A 15,687-nucleotide genomic window follows, 5' to 3' on the forward strand; every position below is an offset into this window, starting at 1 on the left:
TTTGACCCATCAGTGAATATATTTGGAGCATTCATGATAGGTATTTTTCTTGTCATTTTTGGAAAAATTAAAGGATGCAATGACCAAAAAGACAATAAAGGATTAGATGGTAAGTGGTTATGAAATGAAACATTAGATTTGCACATTATTATTGCCCAAGTATTTAACTCATTAGCTAATTCATCAATTTGATTCATAGTATATGGAGTAATAATTTTATGGGGAGAAATTCCAAACACTGCCTTTGCTGTTTTTATTCCTTTGAGTATTAATTGTCCTACAGCCTCAGGATACCTAGTAAGAATAGTGTTAGGAGAATAAGATAAATGTATCCATAATAATGGACCTTCTTGCCAAAATACTCCTGTAGGAATATTTTTTGTTGGTAGTACAATAAATAATAAAGGCAAACTTATATCAATTCTATCCAAATGCATATTTTCCATATATGTTTCAATGTTTTTTAATGCCTTTCTTGCTTCAGGCGTTAACATTCGGGGTGAATTTGGATCTGATGGACCTTTTAGGATATCAAATAAAGGTCCCAATTCTCCTGTTGGAATACCTAGATAAGGCCTTATCCAATTTATATCTCCTAATAACTTTTGAAAGTCATTAAGTGATTTGAGTTGATCTACTCGTATTTGAATTTTTGGTGGACGGACCATGGTTGAGGATAATAGAACTCCTAAATAATTAATTGGAAAATTTAATTGTACTTTATCTATTGCTATCTCTAGATTATAATTTTTTAATAAGTTTGTAAGTGTGGCATAACATTCTAGCAATGTGTTTTTAGCTTTGTGTGCTAATAATACATCATCCATATAATGAAATATTTGTAGTTCAGGATTTTGATTTCTAAGTGGCTGGATTACTTTGTTAACATAAATTTGACACATAGTTGGGCTGTTAGCCATCCCTTGAGGGAGTACTTTCCATTTATATCTCTGATCAGGACCTTCATGATTTAGTGCAGGGATAGTAAATGCAAAACGTGGACTATCCTCAGGATGAATTGGAATTGAAAAAAAACAATCTTTAATATCTATAACTAAAACGTACCAAGTTTTTGGCAAAGCAGACAATTGAGGAATCCCCGATTGAGCAGGTCCCATAATGACCATTTCATTGTTAATGGCTCTTAAATCTTGCAGTAATCTCCATTTACCAGATTTCTTTTTGATGACAAAAATGGGAGTATTATGGGGAGATACAGAAGGTTGTATATGTCCTTCCGCTAATTGTTGTTTGACCAGATCATGGGCTACTTGTGTCTTTTCTTTAGTCAAGGGCCACTGAGGAACCCATACTGGTCTTTCTGATTTCCATGTAATTTTTATTGTCTCAGTGGCCCTTTGTGAAAATCCAACCCATGTCTGTCTGTTCCTTGATCTATTTGTATTGGTGCTGCTATACATTGTTCTTGTTTTTCTAATCTTTTTCCTTTCCTAAAACCTTGTCTAGCCATAATAGTGGGTGCATTTTGATTGATATTATTTGTTAATGTCAAACCTAATTGATCTAAGACACCTAGTCCCCATAAATTTACGGGAAGATGATCCAATACATATGGCTGTATAGTTCCTTCACATCCTTCAGGATCCTTCCAATCTAATACCATTGCACTTCTATCAGGATTAGTCGCCACTCCTAGGCCTCGAAGCGATTGAGTGGCTTGTTGTAATGGCCAATGTTTTGGCCATTCCTGATGAGAGATGATGCTAAGGTCTGCACCTGTATCCAGTAGCCCATTAAATTCATGTCCTTGAATATTTAGTTTTCGCATGGGGCGAGAATCTAAATTTAAAGAAAGCATAGCCCAATCTACACCTGTGGAGCCTAATCCCTTGGAACTTCTTTCTACAGCATGACTGGAAAATTTATCATGTAGGCTTGGTATTATTAGTAACTGTGCTATTCTATCTCCTGGTGAAATTACTGATATACCCTTTGGAGAACTGGCTATAATTTTTAATTCACCTTCATAATCGGAATCAATTACCCCAGGACTTATCAAAAGTCCTTTTAGAGTAGAAGAGCTGCGTCCCAATAATAAGCCTACTGTTCCTTTGGGAAGAGGTCCTTTTACCCCTGTGGGAATGATTTGAACTCCCATCTCTGGAGTTAGTGCTGATTTGGTGGAGGCGCAGATGTCCAACCCTGCGCTCCCTCTGGTTTGTCTGATGAGGGATCTGATGTGCTGGGTACTACCCTGATGGGGTTGCTGGGGTTGCTGGGTTCCTCCAGTGCTCCATATATTTGTGGCTTGGGGCCCCAGAGCATTGGGGCCCCCTGTCCATTTTTTGGCAACGGAGCCCGATGCCTTTGTCCACGATATTTTGGATAAACACCTTGTCCTTGTTCGTTTTTTGATAATGGAGTACCCTCTATGGTGGTTTGAGAACGGCATTCATTAGCCCAATGTAATGGAGTACCCTCTATGGTGGTTTGAGAATGGCATTCATTAGCCCAATGTCTCCCTCTACGGCATCGTGGGCAAATACCCGGTATTCTACTTGTTTGATACCTAGTTTTGTTAAACCCTCCTCCTATGGGGCAATTCCTTTTAAAATGTCCTGTTTGTTGACAATTGTAGCATGTTCTTGGCCTGGCATCTAAAGCCTGTTTTACTGCAGCTGCCACAATTTGCCCTTGTTCATTAATGTCTCTGGCATCTAAAACCTGTTTTACTGCAGCTGCCACAATTTGCCCTTGTTCATTAATGTCTCTGGCATCTAAAGCCTGTTTTACTGCAGCTGCCACAATTTGCCCTTGTTCATTAATGTCTCTACATAATTTAATATATGTGTTTAAATCTTCCTGTTTCCATGGTCTAATGATATCTCTACACCAACGATTCGCTTGGTCATAAGCCAGTTGTTTTATTAATGGCATTGCTTGTTCTGTATTCCCCAAAACTCTGGTAGCTGTTTGAATAAGCCTATCTACAAATTCAGCATAAGGTTCATTAGCTCCTTGTATTATCTTAGATAATTTACCTTGTAAACCTCCATGTCCTTGTAAAGTCTTCCATGCCTTAACTGCATCTACAGCAATTTGTGAATATACACCAGGATCATATGCATTTTGTTGCTGCCGATCCTCATAAGGTCCCTTTCCTAACAACATATCTAGATTTCTCTGAGGATAACCAGCTGCTGCATTTCGACTAGCCGTCTCCTTGCAAAATTCCTCATTGGCAACCTTCCATAACAGGCATTGTCCTCCATTTAGCACAGCTTTACACATACTAGCCCAATCTGCTGGCGTCATGCTTAAGTTGGTAATGGATTCGACCAAGCTTACAGTGAAGGGTGCTTGAGGACCATAGGTTGTTACAGCCTCTTTTAGCTCCTTCACTGATTTGAAATTTAAACCCTGGTAAGTTCGCTGCCCTCCTACCTCAAATACAGGGCATACTTGAGATCCTGTCTCAGGATCCCAACAATCAACTGCGGGGGTTGGAAGTCTCCTAGCATATGGAGGTGGTGCTGTTGATTGGACACTTATGCCCTCTGGTGATAGAGTGCTGTTAGTAGCAGTCTCCTGTAGAGGTGGCGCTGTTGGTTGAACACTTACGCCCTCTGGTGATAGAATGCTGTTAGTAGCAGTCTCCTGTAGAGGTGGTGCTGTTGGTTGGACACTTACGTTCTCTAATAGAAAGGTCTTATTAGCAGTCTCCTGTTTTAACTTTTCCCCTGATAGATTTTTCTGCTCTAAACTTCCTTCCTCTGTCTCACTATCTCGAAAGACCTTCTCTTTTACTTGAATCTTTTCCTCTTTCTGACTAACTTGAGAGACTTCCTCTTCTACTTGAATCAATATGTCTTCTTCTTCCTCTACCTTTGTCTGAATTGAAGGCTTTGGACTAAGCAAACCAGATACCAACGCCCACAATGTCAATGTGCCAACTGGCAGAGTCCCTGGGTTGTTCTTTTCTATTCTTTTTAAATCTTCACCATGATGGTCCCACTGTGATATATTTAACAACTCCTCCTTAAAATGCCATGGGCTACATTTTTGTATTGTATCAACGTATGCCCTGACTGTTCTTGATTTTACTGAGATGCCTCCTTCCTCTAACAATTTACTTAACAGTCTTTCGGTTTGTTTTTTACTAATTGCTGATCCCGAATTTCTATTATAATACAACCCAACAAGATAACACCAAACCAAACTGAGACAGAATCCAATAAAAATGGAACCACACAAAATCATTATAACAGCCTTTCTATCCTCCTGACATATGCATCCGTCCTTTCTCCCTATCTGTTCCTCAGACGCAAATAGTTTTTCCTCAGATGTGAGTGGTTTTTAATCCCTCTTACTCATCTCCAGGGACAGGAAAGTTAAAAGAAAAATGAAGCAAAACAAAAGAGGAAACTTAAAATGGCTATCCATCCTCTCGCCCTGCCCTCAGGGGCGAGCAGTTTACTTACCCTCAGTTGCTCCCCGTGCGAGCCACCAAATGCCGCATTCTGTCTGGGCACAATTCAGGAGCCACTTTTCAAAAAGAAACTAACTTTATTTTTAGATCTACAAACGCTAAACAAAACAGCTCCTCAGGGAAAAAACCCTCAGAGTCCAACTGCCACCACCGGCTTCCACAAGCCTCTCCTCACACCAACCTCTCAACCTCCCACAATCCTCCTGCTCTTGAGGCCGATTGGCTGGGTCGCATGGGCGGAGCCAAAGAAGTTTCCCAATGAGCAGCTCCGTGGAGGAGCCAATCAGCTAGATGTTGCTGGGGCCGCTGTGAGCCAATCATCAGCTGGCAGTCTGAAGGGCAGGGAAACAGCCCAATGAACATCACCACAGAGGAGCCAATCAGCTAGATGTTGCTGGGGCCACTGTGAGCCAATCATAAGCTGGCAGTCTGAAGCTTGCTGGCAGCTGGAAGTTTGCTGGGGCCCCTTTGGCTGTGGCTCTCAACCCCCTGATATAATTATTGTCCCAGGAGATGAACCTCTACCCATTCCTAGGCCAGACACCTTAGTCAAAAGACACAGGTAGGCAATACAGGCCTTACCACTCCTTGCCAGCCTTGGAATAACAGCTGCTGTGGGCACAGGTACAGCTGGCTTAGGCATGGCTATACACTCTTACCATTGCATGTCTCAATAACTTATAAATGATGTACAAACTCTATCAGGAACCATTAAAGATTTACAGGACAAAATAGATTCCCTGGCAGATGTGGTCCTTCAAAACAGACGAGGCTTAGATTTGCTGACAGCTAACCAGGGAGGTATTTGCTTGGCCTTAGGGGAACAATGCTGCTTTTATGCCAATAAATCAGGCATAGTACGCACTAAAATTAAGCAGCTTCAAGAAGACCTAGAAAATAGATGAAGGGAACTATTTGAAAATCCTCTCTGGACTGGGCTTAATGGATTTCTACCCTACCTTCTTCCTCTATTAGTCCCTTTGTTGGGTTTACTTTTAATGGTGTCCATAGGACCCTGCATTATAAACAGGCTTGTACAATTTATTAAAGAACAGATTAATATTTTGGCCTCTAAGCCCATACAGGTCCACTATCATCATCTGGAGATGGAAGACCATGCTGCCAACATTTAAAAGGATATTCCATCCTTCTCACAGGCTTATTTCTTAAGTTTAAATCCCCACAGATCTCTCTTTCTTATATAAAAGTATAAGTAACAGCTCTGACCAACCATCTTCTGCCCTTGCCATAAGGGTTAAGTTATCCCTCTTCCATGGACCACTTGGGGGAGGACGCACCCATGGAGTGAGGACATTAGGCCAAAATAACGGAGGGTGCCTGGCATGTGTGTGACCCAGGTTTGATCTTCAGCACCATAAACAAAAAAGATGTTGTGTATGCTGAAAACTGAAAAATAAATATTGAAATTCTCTCTGTCTCTCTTAAAAAAAGAAAAAAAAAATCTTGCAGCTGAGTGGCACCTGATTCCCCAACCTAAAGGGTCAGCTGCAAGTTTCTTTTGTGCAATAAGCCCCACATAATTTCCTGTTTATTTTTCAGCCCAATACTAATTCATCATAATTAATTATTGATGATAAGAAATGAATTGTATGAAATTAATTATTCATCTTTTCTGCATTCTTTTTCCCTTTATTTTTTAGAAAAACTAACAGAATTTCAAAATACAAATAATACATATAAATAAATATATAAATAAATGTATAAATAAAATATAACATTAAATAGTTTTTTATTGTTGTTGTTTTTTGTTTTGTTTTGTTTTTGTCTAGGTAATCATCCTGTACATATTCCCCTTTAAGCACAGTTCTGGGGACAAAATGTCAGAAATAAGACATGGATCCTACAGAGTGATTAAGGTGATTAAAATACACAGAGTGATTAAGGCACACACTAGGAGTGTGGCATAAAATTTGGCATAGAGACATGAAATAAGTAGAGAACATAATAGAATATTATATCTAAATGCTAAGCAGCAAATTCATAGTCTATAAGTATATAAAGAGACAAGTAATCATATCATAATTTATAAGTCAATTGCTGCTAATATACCAGAGATACAGACATTAAGAGATGTTTTTATGCAGAGTTTTTGTTTTTTTTAAAAAGGGAAAGGTCAAATGATTTAACTATGAGCCATTAATATTTTTTCTGCCTTCAGTGCACTTTTAGCAGATATATAAATTGGAATTAATCCCAACCAGTAAAATGGAGAAATGGTGCAAAGATTATCCACTAGGAGTAAAACTACATAAAAATAGTACAAAGACTTCCATTCCTGTCCAAGTGTTTACTCCTGACAAAAAGACTACCTTTTTGGAATAATTGCTAAGGATATGATTTTTTTTTGTCATAAACATTTTTGTGATTCTTTTGCACATCACCTGATATATTTATGCTGTACATTTTCTATTTTGCGCAAAACATATATCTCAGAGAGACTCAAATCTCTGCTGACTCCTCTGCAAATACTCTTGTCTTCCTCCCAGCACATGTTCCATTTACTTATTTTACCACCTATATTCTGAAAAAAAAATTTCTAACTCTTAAATTTCCTAGATATTTGAACTATCTTTTAATTTTTAAGATTATATTATTTTTATAATAAATACAGTGCTTCAGTTAAGTATGGCCATTATTATGCACCTGGTTCATTTACAGGATTTTTGTTTTGTTCTTAGTTTTATTGTCAGTGAAGTAAAAATAGATTACTGTTGAACCAGGACACAAAGAAGAGAAAACCAACTCCAATTTTAAATTAAAATTAAAGCAAGATTGTATTGTGTACACAAAAGCTGGCCAGGACTCTCTCTTCAAAAAACCCCATGCTAGAGATTATCCCCCTTGATCTCCAGGAAAAAATTTTTACAACACAAAAAGTTAAAAAGGACAGGTGTGTCTTGGATACTTACAGCTAACAAGATTTTGACAGGCATAGTACAAAGACAGATAGCAGGTTAATGATCTACATGCTTAACATTTCAAGGTAGAAAATAAATTCTGCTCCCCACATCAGAATTAATGAGTTGCTACTGAGATTTTAGAGAGTTGTTATTTGGTCAGGGGAAACAAGGATTTATGAGGCACCACTAAGGTTTTAGAGAGGATTGATATCTGGTCAGAGAAAGCCAGGCATGGGTGAGTTAAAGACACAGGTAGGAATTCCAAGCAAGTTCAAAACATAAAAATATGATCAGGACAAAGAGAAATTCTAGTTTTTTTTCAGAAAACAGAAATAATCTTTTTATAACTTTCTGACAAGGTGATTGCCAAACTTAAACTGGAATTAGGCTGGATTCATCATTAATATATTTATACAGAGTCAAAAGATTGGTTTAAAATTCCAGGCATTTCAAATATGTTTTATATTATGTTATTGAAATATTTATACCAATGGTGACAGCACCAGGTGAAAAGATTAAAAAATTGAAAATAATTTTCTATAAAATACTAAAAATAAAATTGGTTTCTTTTTACTCCTTAAAAGTCCTTTAACACACTTCATGTTACCAATATTTGTTGTATATATTCTATCTAGTTTTAATGGTAAAGCTTTCATTTACTTTTGTTTGAAATGGAAACTATGTTAAATTTAATTTCTTCAAATGGTGAACCTTAAGATTTGATTAGATTTTCCAGCAGAAGTTTGCATGAAACACTTGTGATATGTTAAGGAAGACCTAAGAATACAGATGCTTGTTAATGTGAATGCTTTTGTTTTCCTAAGTAAAGTTTTCTATGGTAAAACAACAAAATTATCAAGAAAAGTCAAATACAAATTGAATTTTAAAGTTGAAATATAGAGTCTGCAGTCACAATTTGTTTGACTCACCTACAGACAATATTTTCCAAAACAAATATTTGGCAAATTTCTGCTAAATTATATATATATATATATATTTAAAACTCAATGATAAAGAGACATAACCCATTTTCTAGAGGTGGGAAAAATTTGAAAATGTTTCACAAATGAAGCTATACAAAATACCAGTAAGAATGAAGCCAGATATACAGGTAGGCAAGGTAGGCAGACCTGTGACCCACCAGCAGAACTAATTAGTTAGTGTAGTTAGGTAAATTGGGTCTAATATCAAGTAAGATAAATAAAATGGAGGCCATTATTGAGAATGGAGTCCAAGAAACAAGAGCAATACTTGAGAAAATTGAAATGTTAATGTCCCCAAGGCCTTGAACCCATCCTAAGGAACTGTTAATGAAGCAGCTCCCAGCAAACAGGGAAATGCTGATCAAAGCTGCCCCAGGCCCTTCCTGCCCAGATTACCAGGGAGGCAAGGTAATCTGGGTAATCAAGGTAATCACCAGTAAACAGTGGTAACAAGAACAAGAACAAAACTAGTCATCAGATAAATTTGAATTAAAATCTTAAAGATATATTGCTACATATCTATTAGACTAGTTACAATACAAAAAGCTAATAACCCCTCACATGGGCAAGATTGTGGAGGAATAGGAAATCCCCTGTGGTATTTCTAATTTAAATTTGAATTAAAATCTTAAAGATACCCACCGGCAGATTAGGCCCAGAGGCCTGGTGAGGGGCAGAGCCGCCCTTTCCCCCCCGCACCTGCAAGGCAGGTGGACCTGCGACCCACTGGCAGGTCAGGCCCAGCAACCTGCAGAGTGGCAGAGCTGGCCCAGCAACCCACAGAGTGGCAGAGCTGCCCCACGCGCCTGCAAGGTAGGCAGACCTGTGACCCACCAGCAGAACTAACCCAGTGGCCTGCTGAGGGGCAGAGCCGCCCCCTCCCCCTGTGCTTGCAAGGTAGGCGGAACTGTGACCACCAACAGAACAGACCCAGTGGCGCACAGAGGGGCAGAGCTGCTAACCATGCCTGCAAGGTAGGCGGACCTGCAACCCACCGGCAGAACAGGCCTAGCAGCCTGCTGAGGGGCAGAGCTGCCCCCTCCCCCAACACCTGCAAGTTAGGCAGACCGGTGACCCACTGGCAGGTCAGGCCCAGCAACCCAAGGAGGGGCAGAGCTGCCCCATGCGCCTGCAAGCCAGGCGGTCCTGCGACCCACCAGCAGATCAGACCCAGAGGCCTGGTGAGGGGCAGAGCCGCCCCCTCCCCCAGTGCCTGCAAGGTAGTCGGACCTGTGACCCACAGGCAGAACAGGCCCAGTGGCCTGCGGAGGGGCAGAGCTGCCCCCCCCCCGCGCCAGCAAGGTAGGCAGAACTACGACCACCAACAGAACAGGCCAGACCTGCAACCGACAGACACAAGAGGCCCAGCGACCCGCGGAGGGGCAGAGCCGCCCCAAGTGCCTGCAAGGTAGGCAGAGCTGCCACCCACCAGCAGAACTGGCCCAGTGGCCTGCTGAGGGGCAGAGCCGCCCCCTCCCCCCGCGCTTGCAAGGTAGGTTGAACTGTGACCACCAACAGAACAGACCCAGGGGCCCACAGAGGGGCAGAGCTGCTAACCACACCTACAAGGTAGGCGGACCTGTGACCCACCAGCAGAACAGGCCCAGCGGCCCACGGAGGGGCAGAGCTGCCCCCACACCCCCGTGCCAGCAAGGTAGGCGGAACTGTGACCACCAACAGAACAGTCCAGACCTGCAATAAACAGACAGAACAGGCCCAGCGGCCGGCAGAGGGGCAGAGCCGCCACTTGCGCCTGCACCTGCTACCAACCGGCAGAACAGGCCTAGCGGCCTGCTGGTGTGGTAGGCACATTGCCCCAATTGGAGGAGGAGCAGAGCTGCTGCCCCCGCCTGCTCAGGAGACTTTGCAACTATACAAGAGTAATACAAATATATAGGGAGAAAATTTAATATCACAACAGTTTCACCAAGCAGAAAGAAACGTGAACAGTATGAAGAGACAAGGAAAGAAAGGACCACAAGCAATGCAGGTCAACTCAATGTTAGAAGAGGTAATATCTGCAGCAGATGGAATGTCAGATAAAGAATTCAGGATATACATGTTCAGATGATCTGGAGTCTCAAGGAAGACATTAGACAGCAAAATCAGACAATGAAAGATCACTTCAACAATAAATTACATAAACAAATTCAGGAAGCAAAAGATCAACTATACAGGGAGATAGAGGTTATAAAAAACAAACAGAAATCCTAGAAATGCAGGAAGCAATAAACCAACTTAAAAACTCAATTGAGAATACTACCAGCAGAGTAGAACACTTAGAAGATACAACATCAGACAATGAAGACACAGTATTTCAACTTGAAAAGAACATAGACATCTCAGCAAGACTGTTAAGAAACCATGAGCAGAACATCCAAGAAATATGGGATAACACAAAGAGACCAAACTTAAGAGTCATTGGGATACAGGAAGGTGTAGAGATCCAAACCAAAGGAATGAGCAATCTATTCAATGAAATAATACGAGAAAAATTCCCAGACTTGAAGAATAAGATAGAATCCCAAATCCTAAAAGCCTACAGGATGCCGAATGTGCAAAATCATAAGAGATCCACACCTAGACACATTATAATGAAGATGCCCAACATACAGAATAAGGAGAGAATTTTAAAAGTTACAAGAGAAAGGAAGCAGATTACATTTAGGGGTAAACCAATCAGGATAACAGCTGATCTCTCAACACAGACTTGTTGATCTTCCATCAGAAGATCCTGGAATAACATATTTCAAACACTGAAAGAAAATGGGTTCCAACAAAGAATTGTGAATCCAGCAAAATTAAGCTTCAGGATGGAAGATGAAATTAAAACCTTCCACAATAAACAAAAAGATAAAAGAATTTTCAGCTAGAAAACCATTTCTCAAAAAAATCCTCTGCAAAACATTACAGGAAGAGGAAATGGAAAATAACAATGAAAACCAACAGTGGGAGGTAGGTCAGTAAAGGGGGGGAAATAATCAAAGAGGAAAACAAACCATGTTTAGTTACATAAATAAACAAATATGGCTGGAAGAACAACCCATAACTCAATAATAACCCTAAATGTTAATGGCTTAAACTCACCAATTAAGAGACACAGGCTAGAAGAATGGATCACAAAACATGACCCAACAATATGCTGCCTACAGGAGACAGATTTGATAGGAAAAGACATACATAGACTGAAGGTGAAAGGTTGGGAAAAATCATATCACTCATATGGACTTCGGAAAAAAGCAGGAGTGTCCATACTCATATCAAATAAAATATCTTTCAAGCCAAAGTTAATCAAAAGGGATAAAGCGGGACACTACATACTGCTCAAGGGAACCATACACCAACAAGACATAACAATCATAAATATATATGTCCCAAATAATGGTGCAGCTATGTTCATCAAGCAAACTCTTCTCAAGTTCAAGAGTCTAATAGACCACCATACAATAATCATGGGAGACTTCAACACATGTCTCTGACCACTGGACAGATCTTCCAAACAAAAGTTGAATAAAGAAACTTTAGAACTCAATAACACAATTAATAACCTAGACTTAATTGACATATATAGAATATACCACCTAACATCAAGCAGTTATACTTTTTTTCTCAGCAGCACATGGATCCTTCTCAAAAATAGCTCATATATTATGTCACAGGGCAACTCTTAGACAATATAAAGATAGAGATAATACCATGAATCTTATCTGATCATAATGGAATAAAACTGAAAATCAACGATAAAAGAAGGAAGGAAAAATTATGCATCACTTGGAGAATGAACAATAGGTTACTGAATGATCAATAGGTTATAGAAGACATCAAGGAGGAAATTAAAAAATTCTTAGAGATAAATGAAAACACAGACACAACATATCAGAATCTATGGGACACATTGAAAGCAGTTCTAAGAGGAAAATTCATTGCTTGGAGTTCATTCCGTAAAAAAAGAAAAAAAACAACAAATAAATGATTTCATACTTCATCTCAAAATCCTAGAAAAAGGAGAGCAAAACAACAGCAAAAGAAGTAGAAGGCAAGAAATAATTAAAATCAGAGCTGAAATTAATGAAATCGAAACAAACAATTGAAAAAATTTATAAAACTAAAAGTTGGTTCTTTGAAAAAATAAATAAGATTGACAGACCCTTAGCCATGCTAATGAAGAGAAGAAGAGAGAGAACTCAAATTACTAGCATACAGGATGAAAAAGGCAATATCACAACAGACACTTCAGAAATACAGAAGATAATCAGAAATTATTTTGAATCCTTATACTCCAATAAAATAGAAGATAGTGAAGGCATCGACAAATTTCTTAAGTCATATGATCTGCCCAGATTGAGTCAGGAGGATATAGACAACCTAAACAGACCAATATCAATTGAGAAAATAGACGAAACCATCAAAAGACTACCAACCAAGAAAAGCCCAGGACCGGATGGGTATACAGCAGAGTTTTACAAAACCTTTAAAGAGGAACTAATACCAATACTTTTCAAGCTATTTCAGGAAATAGAAAAAGAGGGAGAACTTCCAAATTCATTCTACGAGGTCAACATCACCCTGATTCCTAAACCAGACAAAGACACTTCAAAGAAAGAAAACTACTGACCAATATCTCTAATGAACCTAGATGCAAAAATCCTCAATAAAATTCTGGCGAATTGGATACAAAAAAATATCAAAAAAATTTTGCACCATGATCAAGTAGGATTCAACCCTGGGATGCAAGGCTAGTTCAATATATGGAAACCAATAAATGTTATTCACCACATCAATAGACTTAAATATAAGAACCATATGATCATCTCAATAGATGTGGAAAAAGCATTCGACAAAGTACAGCATCCCTTTATGTTCAAAACTCTCGAAAAACTAGGGATAACAGGAACATACCTCAACATTGTAAAAGCAATTTATGCTAAGTCTCAGGCTAGCATCATTCTGAATGGAGAAAAATTGAAGGCATTCCCTCTAAAATCTGGAACAAGACAGGGATGCCCTCTCTCACCACTTCTGTTCAACATAATTCTCGAAACACTGGCCAGAGCAATTAGACAGATGAAAGAAATTAAAGGCATAAAAATAGAAAAAGAAGAACTTAAATTATCACTATTTGCAGATGACATGATTCTATACCTAGCAGACCCAAAAGGGTCTACAAAGAAACTATTAGAGCTAATAAATGAATTCAGCAAAGTGGCAGGTTATAAAATCAACACGCATAAATCAAAGGCATTCCTGTATATCAGCGACAAATCCTCTGAAATGGAAACGAGGACAACCACTCCGTTCACAATATCCTCAAAAAGAATAAAATACTTGCGAATCAACCTAACAAAAGAGGTGAAAGACTTATACAATGAAAACTACAGAACCCTAAAGAGAGAAATTGAAGAAGACCTTAGAAGATGGAAAAATATACCCTGTTCATGGATAGGCAGAACTAACATCATCAAAATGGCGATATTACCAAAAGTTCTCTATAGGTTTAATGCAATGCCAATCAAAATCCCAACGGCATTTCTTGTAGAAATAGAGAAAGCAATCATGAAATTCATATGGAAGAATAAAAGACCCAGAATAGCAAAAACAATACTAAGCAGGAAGTGAGAATCAGGTGGTATAGCGATTCCAGATTTCAAACTATACTACAGAGCAATAGTAACAAAAACAGCATGGTACTGGTACCAAAACAGGCGGGTGGACTAATGGTACAGAATAGAGGACACAGAAACCAACCCACAAAACTACAACTTTCTTATATTTGATAAAGGGGCTAAAAGCATGCAATGGAGGAAGGATAGCATCTTCAACAAATGGTTCTGGGAAAACTGGAAATCCATATGCAACAAAATGAAACTGAATCCCTTTCTCTCGCCATGCACAAAAGTTAACTCAAAATTGATCAAGGAGCTTGATATCAAATCAGAGACACGGCATCTGATAGAAGAAAAAGTTGGCTACGACCTACATACTGTGGGTTCGGCCTCCAAATTCCTCCATAGGACACTCATAGCACAAGAGTTAATATCTAGAATCAACAAATGGGACTTACTCAAACTAAAAGGTTTTTTTTTCTCAGCAAAAGAAACAATAAGAGAGGTAAAGAGGTAGCCTACATCATGGGAACAAATCTTTACTCCTCACACTTCAGATAGAGCCCTAATATCCAGAGTATACAAAGAACTCAAAAAATTAGACAATAAGATAACGAATAACCCAATCAACAAATGGGCCGAGGACTTGAACAGACACTACTCAGAGGAGGACATACAATCAATCAACAAATACATGAAAAAATGCTCACCATCTCTAGCAGTCAGAGAAATGCAAATCAAAACCACCCTAAGATACCATCTCACTCCAGTAAGATTGGCAGCCATTATGAAGTCAAACAACAAGTGCTGGCGAGGATGTGGGGAAAAGGGTACACTTGTTCATTGTTGGTGGGACTGCAAATTGGTGCAGCCAATTTGGAAAGCAGTATGGAGATTTCTTGGAAAGCTGGGAATGGCACCACCATTTGACTCAGCTATTCCCCTTCTGGGTCTATTCTCTTAAGACCTAAAAAGAGCATACTACAGGGACACTGCTACATTGATGTTCATAGCAGCACAATTCACAATAGCAAGACTGTGGAACCAACCTAGATGCCCTTCAATAGACGAATGGATAAAAAAAAATGTGGCATTTATACACAATGGAGTATTACTCTGCATTAAAAAATAACAAATCATAGTATTTGGATGGAAATGGATGGCATTAGAACAGATTATGCTAAGTGAAGCTAGCCAATCCCTAAAAAACAAAAGCCAAATGTCTTTTTTGATATAAGGAGAGTAACTAAGAACAGAGTAGGGAAGAAGAGCATGAGAAGAAGACTAACATTAAACAGGGATGAGAGGTGGGAGGGAAAGGGAGTGAGAAGGGAAATTGCATGGAAATGGAAGGAGACTTTCAGGGTTATACAAAATTACATACAAGAGGAAGTGAGGGGAAAGGGAATAATAATACAAGGGGGAGAAATGAATTACAGTAGATGGGGTAGAGAGAGAAGAGGGGAAGGGAGGGGAGGGGAGTGGGGATAGTTGAGGAAAGGAAAGGCAGCAGAATACAACAGACATGAGTATGGCAATATGTAAATAAATAGAAGTGTAACTGATGTGATTCTGCAATCTGTATACGGGGTAAAAATGGGAGTTCATAACCCACTTGAATCAAAGTGTGAAATATGATATATCAAGAACTATGTAATGTTTTGAACAACCAACAATAAAAAAATACAAAACAAAAATCTTAAATATATATTGTTACATATCTATTATAC

This window comes from Ictidomys tridecemlineatus, chromosome 2, assembly GCF_052094955.1.
Source record: "Ictidomys tridecemlineatus isolate mIctTri1 chromosome 2, mIctTri1.hap1, whole genome shotgun sequence".
In the NCBI taxonomy this organism is placed as follows: domain Eukaryota; kingdom Metazoa; phylum Chordata; class Mammalia; order Rodentia; family Sciuridae; genus Ictidomys; species Ictidomys tridecemlineatus.